Genomic DNA, 6916 nt, shown 5'->3' with positions numbered 1-6916 from the left:
ATACACCTTTTCTTAATCCCCCGGAGGGAAACTCAAGTTATAGCAGCAACGGCAATGAGGAGGAAACACGGGAGAGGTGGAGCTAAGATGATAACGATACAAATAGAAACTAGTTTACAGATAAAAATAAAGATCAATTAAACCACTTCAGTTTTTAAGTCTCGTCCACTGTGGTGACTGGGGCGTTTGCAGCCACAAGATGGAGAGATGGGATGAGAGATAGAGAAGGAAGGAGTGGAAGATGAACGGGGGGGGGGGGGGGGGGGGCAGGTAGAGGGGGGGTGGTGGAAGGAGAAGGGGGGTGAGGTGGGCTGGGGGATCAGTTGTGATTAAGAGAGATAGGACATCCACTGACCCCTTTCCTCGCGATGATCAAATTAGCCTCTCCCCATCAACGCTGTCACGTTACAAATGACCTACTCCATATTTTCTCTCTCTCTCTTGCTTTCTGTCTATTATTAGTTATATTACCTGACAACGTCGAGCGTCCAATCAAACATCTCGAGGTGCACGGCCCAATAGGGGCGGCCATATTATTTAGTAGGCATATTCTGTTCATCAAATGTGGAAACGCACTTTCACGAACACAAACAAATGTTGCAGATATTTACTCTGACTAATGCCAGCGGGCTGCCACGCCCTGTTGGGCTGTACCGAAAACAACTTTGAAGTCACCCATAACTTCAAATGACTCGATTGTTCTACTTTCCACACTAGGTAACCAAGTATATGGGTCACATGTTTTTGGAAGGTGGATATGGAGGAGATGTGGGAATTGGCACATCTTTTTTTGAACACTTTGCCCATTTCCATTTTAGGAGTCACCTCCAAACCCTAATTAACAGGGAAAGCCATCAAATCAAACTTTAGCAATCCCAGAGGTGCTGTCAGCAGGCAACTGGCACAGACGTCCTCAATGCCACTCTTTCCTGCCACCCTCCCACTGTTGTTTCACCCACCCACTCACTCCTGTGTGTGTGTGTGTGTGTGTGTGTGTGTGTGTGTGTGTGTGTGTGTGTGTGTGTGTTGGTGAATGTGTGTGTTTATAAAAGTACCCACCTACATGCCTGTTGGTAGGTACTGACGTAGTTGAGTGAGAATGACAATGAAATGCTAGCACTGTCACTAAGGCCATAGATCCAGAGACATTTAACCCTCCACGGGACAATCAATCTGTGTGTGTGTGTGTGTGTGTGTGTGTGGTGTGTCTTTGTGTGTGTCTGTGTGTGTGTGTGTGTGTGTGTGTGTCTGGTGTGCATGCAAAAGTGTGTGTACTAGGTGGGTGTCTGTCAGCCATTTATTTTTGCACATCAGCAGCTCTGTTCAACAATTGGATGTGTGTGTGTGTGTGTGTTTGTGTGTAGATGTCTACGGATGTGTGTGTAGATGTGTGTGTGTCTGTGTACTACTCTACACCACGTCTGTGTGCATGTGCAACCTGCTCTGCTGTATCTGCACTCACTCCCCTGCGCTGGGTGCGTGTCAGGGGTGACGGGGTGGGTGGGTGGGTGGGTGGGTGGGGGGTTAGGTGTCAGCGAGGGGGGGGGGGGGGGGCGGGGATGCTGCTGGAACAGTTTGGTTGGCGTGGCGACAAGGAGGCGGCGCTCCCGTTAGACTCAGGGTTAAACAGGGAACAGGGAATAGTGCGCGGCGGTGAGGTAATGGCACGGGGCGGCGGGTTGATGGAGGGTGAACAGAGGTGACGCGCCGCTCCGCAGACATGACACCCCGATATGCTTTGTTGGCTCATTTGAAGGGAGCCCACGCCCGTTGAAGGAACACCACGCCCCCCCCCCCGGGAAATTTAATAGCAGTCAACATCAGCCGCTACCACGGCTTTCAGAGTGGAGGGGGGGGGCAACAAAAAGACATGAAACGCACGGTAAATATGCAGACGGTGTGAGGAGGAGGGCGTACGGCTCAGCGCTGAGGGGGTATGCAAGGCGCTGGCTATCGCTACGCAGCGTCGACGCTTTTAAAAAACGACCTTAAAATGAACGCAGACCACTTAGCCGTGGGAGACCTGGAGACGGGAAGCCTCTTCTCTCCTCCCCCCCCTAGTCGCTCACCCCCATTACGCTCCTTGTGTGTCTATTAGATTCATATCTGATATTTATCAGAGCGCCACATTGTACCTCTTCCTCTTCTCTCTCCTCTTTTCTTTCTCGTTCAATGTCCAGGCGGCAACCAAAGGCTTTGTCTGGCTCACACGGCGGGAACGAGGGGACTTTATCCCACTCTGAAACCGGGGGAGCCGGAGCTCCGTCGGCAGGCAAACCACTTGACCTTCTATTAATTGTCTCCCATGCATTCCCACATATTAATTACTGGAGGAGCCAAAATGGCTTCCGCAGCCACTTTGTAAAAGGTCACTAAACACTGTGTAATGAACAGACCAGTGGCTTTTAGACCCACGCGTCTGTGGGCCAGAGATGTACGGTGTGCTGTAGAGATGCTGGCTTAGAGACTCTCTTTGTCTTGTTCTTAGCTTTGACCCTTGAGGGGGTTGCCTACCTGTTAAAGTCGGAATAAAAGGGTTTAATGTTAACTCCCAACAGACAGCCTGTTAAACATTCATTCTGAATGGCGACTGCAATATTGTTTGAATAAAATGGGCAAATCTCTGAGCCTACCAATGTATGAGACGTCAATTAATAACCTTATGGCTCAAAACGTCCTTTTGTACAGACACTATTGCACGTGTGCGTACGTACACACACAAGCACACATACACGTACACACACACACACGCACACACACACACACACCACACACATCGCACATTCACACACACCTCCCTCTTCTCATTAGCCTCTGTCCCCATTCTCTTTATCTCAACCTTGTAGACATAAGTCGAATATATACATTCTATGAAATGACTGAGGCTTATCACGAAGGGTCATCTCTCCTTCCCTCCTCCACAAAGTGAAGAGATTATTTTAAGGCCATGTTCAAAGAAAAGGAAGGCTAATACAGCGATTAAGTGATTTCAGAAGAAAACAAAGAGACTTTATAGGATGCACATTAATATTATCAGTGCTCTTTCTCTGTGACACACAAGTTATTACCGTGAAGACCTTCTTCCCTTGATTCTTTCTGGTGCCTCGAGAAAGTAGTTTTTTGTGATTACATTTCCTAGAGTTCTTGCATTTATTGTCGGCATTTCGAAGGGATGCATTTCTCTAGAGCTGTATTAATAGCAGCAAACTGAAAACCAGCGTGATCTGCTTTGACCTAGCATACTACTTCCGCCTAAATATGAAAATAATCATCTCTGTGCTTGCGGTGCTGAAATGTAATGGACACTGTATCGTATAGTTCAACCTTGTATCGTTTTTCAGACTAAATTAAAATAATAAACTTTCCCGCGATTCCTATGCACTGTGCATTTGCAATGTAATTGATAATTCAGTAGTTAGACTTAGCATACCTTTTCTGCCTACATGTAAAAATAAACGTTGCTGTGACTCTACTCTACAGTATTCTATGATGTATAAAACAATATAGCATAGTTTATATATATAACAATAAAGTATATTTGGACTTAAGATAGCACAGACACTGTACCTTACACTATCTTATTGTTAGACTTGATGTGGAAGACAGTATAGCACAGTTTAGGTAAATTACAATTAAGTATCATTAGACTTTCTATAAAGACAGTATAGCATAGTTTATGTAACTTACACAAAGTATAGCAAGACTTGATATAAAATACACTAGGCTATAGAATAGTTAATGTAACTTACACTATAGCATCGTTAAACTTGATATAAAATACACTAGGCTATATCATAGTTAATATAAATTGCACAATAGCATAGTTAGGTTTGATATAAAATACACTAGGCTATAGCATAGTTAATGTAAATAACACTATAGCATGGTTAGACTTGATATAAAGTACACTGGGCTATAGCATAGAAAATGTAAATGAGACTATAGCATGGTTAATGTAAATGACACTATAGCATGGTTAGACTTGATATAAAGAGGGTCTGAAGATCTGATCCACACACTGTACATCCACTGCAGCCTCTGAACACTGTGTCCTTGGAGCGCAGACAGCTGATGGCTGTGAGGTGTGTGTGTGTGTGTGTGTGTGTGTGTGTGGGGGGGCTCACAGGGGTCTCTAACCTTTCAAAGTGAACCGACCCCCTCCCCAAACAAAACACGTCAGATCTATGCAATTCCTGCCCCTGTTTAGGGCCGGGGCACGGTTTCATTATTTTTTTTCATTCACTACTATTTCTCATTCCGTCCTTCCTCCACCCCTTTCTTTAATAGCTCCTGGTATTGTCTAGGTCCACGCCGACAACAAAGGGGATAAATGCAATGCCTACTGTAAGTCCCCGTGGTTAGGCCTTGGACATGACACGTGTCAGCCTATGATAAATTGGCTGCGTGTCTGTTCAATTTCAAATGCAAAGCTCTGGAGAGAGAGAGGGAGAGAGAGAGAGAGAGAGAGAGAAAGATGGAGGGAGGGAGAAAGGGCAGATGGATAGAGAGAGAGGCAGAAAAAAGGAAAAAAATGGATAGAGAAGGAGAGCAGGGCGAGGAATTGAAGAGAGAGATGCAGGCGGGCGTGCACATTTTTTCTGGCACGGTGGTGGACAGAGGGATGCCTAGTGCTGGATGGTTAGTGTGTGTGGAGCAGATAAGGCTGTGCACAAGTTGGAGAGCAGGATGCCCACTTCCCAGGGTTTTTGGGGAGGTGAAATCTTGGCAGCCGGACAGGTGGCAGACCGGGGAGGTGGGGTGGAGTGGGGGGGTGAGCAGGGGGGGAGGGGGGGGGGGGAAGAGATGCAAGGGATGAAAGATGAGACGACCCTTTTTCTGGGCTGGGCTGATGCATCGTTGTTGTGTTTGTCGTCGTTGCTGTGGTTGTTGTTGTAGCAGTTAATGTTAATTTCCCGCCAGTGACGCCGAAGTCTGCCGATGTAAGCCTCACCTGCCCAACCAGTCGAGCTATTTGTTTGGTTTAAAGCCTTTTTTTGATTGTGTGCTTTACGTCGCATGACATGACATGACGTGGCTGAAAAAGGTGCAATGACCGACGCAGGGTGGGAATGTGTGGAGAAGATCAACGGGACGTGTGTTTGAAAAAAAAACAAAGCGCAAAAAGATGGCGTGTTGGCTAATGACGGGCCTCTGCTGATCAGTGCGGTGGGCGAGGGGAGCAGATGCAGGTCGATGCCAGCAGAGGGCTGAGGCGGAGGCGAGGCCAAATCCAGCTTGTATCTTCCCGAGCCGGGGCCTCACGTGGTGGTGGTGGGGTGGTGGTGGTGGTGGAATGGTGCGGTGGGTGGTGGTGGTGGAGGAGCAGTGGGGTGGTGGGGTGGTGGGGTGGTGGTGGTGGTGGTGGCGCCTCGCTTTGCTGCCAGCCCGGGAACGGAGGGAGTAGGGCGGCACTTTGCTTTAACAATTGGTCTGTGAGGTGACAAAGCCGATATTATGTTAATGTCAATCTAATCACAGAGAGAGATATCCCCTGGAAAGCCCTGGCAGGGACATGGGCACATTCACCGGGTCCCCCAGTGTGTGCCATCCCCATTCCCCGTCCCCCCCGTCCCCTGTGTCTCCCTAAACCCCCCCCCCAACCCGTCCTTCTCCAGCACTAAACCCCCCCCCCCCCCTTTCTGTTCACTTTAAAGACAATCTCTTTCTCTATATGAGATGGCACACTCGCCCCCACCCCCCCGACACATACGCAGACACAGACTCTACCCAACGCTGCCACAGCCAAGCTTGAATGGTGCGATGCGCTGTGAAAATAGCATTTTCTTCCCTCTGTTTTTTTTTCTCCCTCTTTTATTTTTTTATTAACACAATGAGTTGATTTCCCCGGATGGTTTGGAGCAACATGGCCGCCTGGCACTGTTTCGCTGAGCTGATTTTTTTTCTTCTTCCTCTTCTTTTTCTTCTTCTGCTTTTTCTTTTTCTGACCACCCCATGAAACATCTCATTTTAGTAATCTCCTTTCTCTACCCGTCCCTCTCTATCTCCCTCTCTCTCTCTCTCTCTCTCCCTCCCTCCCTCTCTCTCTCTCTCTGCATGGCTTTCCCTTCAGTACCTTGTTCTCGCTCTGTCTCTCATCCTCCCCCTGACACCCCCCCCCCCCCCCCCCCCCCCTGCCTCCCCCCTCCCTCCCCCTCCATCCTGATATGGCTCCCTGGTTCCCCTAGCGTCTCCATGCATCGTAATGTGCTGCGCGGGACTGCGGCCGTCCTCCAAACACGGCCTACATGTCGCTTTGACCTTTAAATGTCATCTGCAGGTGTGTTGAGGCAGCTCACTGCTAATGCGCCAATTCGATAAGGAGTTTATCTGCTCCCAGAGAGAGAGGGCGAGAGAAAGAGAGAGACAGGAGGGGGAGTTCCGGTCGCGGTCCCCACCCTGACCGGCACCAAACAAGAAAGCCGAATCGTGTCCAACACACCCGCTTGATTATGTTTAGATTTATCCTTCTCTTCTTTCTTTTTTTCTTTTTCTTTTGCCTATGGTTTTTTTTTATGACATAAACACATAGGAAGAGGTCGGACGAGGGTGAACGGTGCGGATGATTTAGGCCTGTCAGACAGGCTGGGCTGCTACTTTGCTGAGCCAAGAAGAATCCCCCCCCCCCCCCCCCGTGAACCTCTGACACCTCATCGGCTGCGCTGACGAGACACCGGCCGGCCCTAATTGAAGTGGGTTTGTCTCATGCCTGCTCTCCCATGATCCTCTTCTCCATGGGTCAGTGAGGGGTGCGCGTGTCTGCCTGAGTGTCTGCATGAGTGTCTGTGTGAGTGTCTGCCTGTGTGTATGTGTGTGCGTGTCTGTGTGTGTGTGTCCGTGCGTGTGTGAGTTTTTATGAGGGTTTGAATGAGTGTGTGTGTGCTTGTGTGGATGATTGTGCACCCGTGCCTGTGAGAGA

The sequence above is a fragment of the Pollachius pollachius genome (genome assembly GCF_949987615.1).
Source record: "Pollachius pollachius genome assembly, chromosome: 1".
NCBI classification, from domain to species: domain Eukaryota; kingdom Metazoa; phylum Chordata; class Actinopteri; order Gadiformes; family Gadidae; genus Pollachius; species Pollachius pollachius.
Note: the sequence above shows the minus strand (reverse complement) of the source record.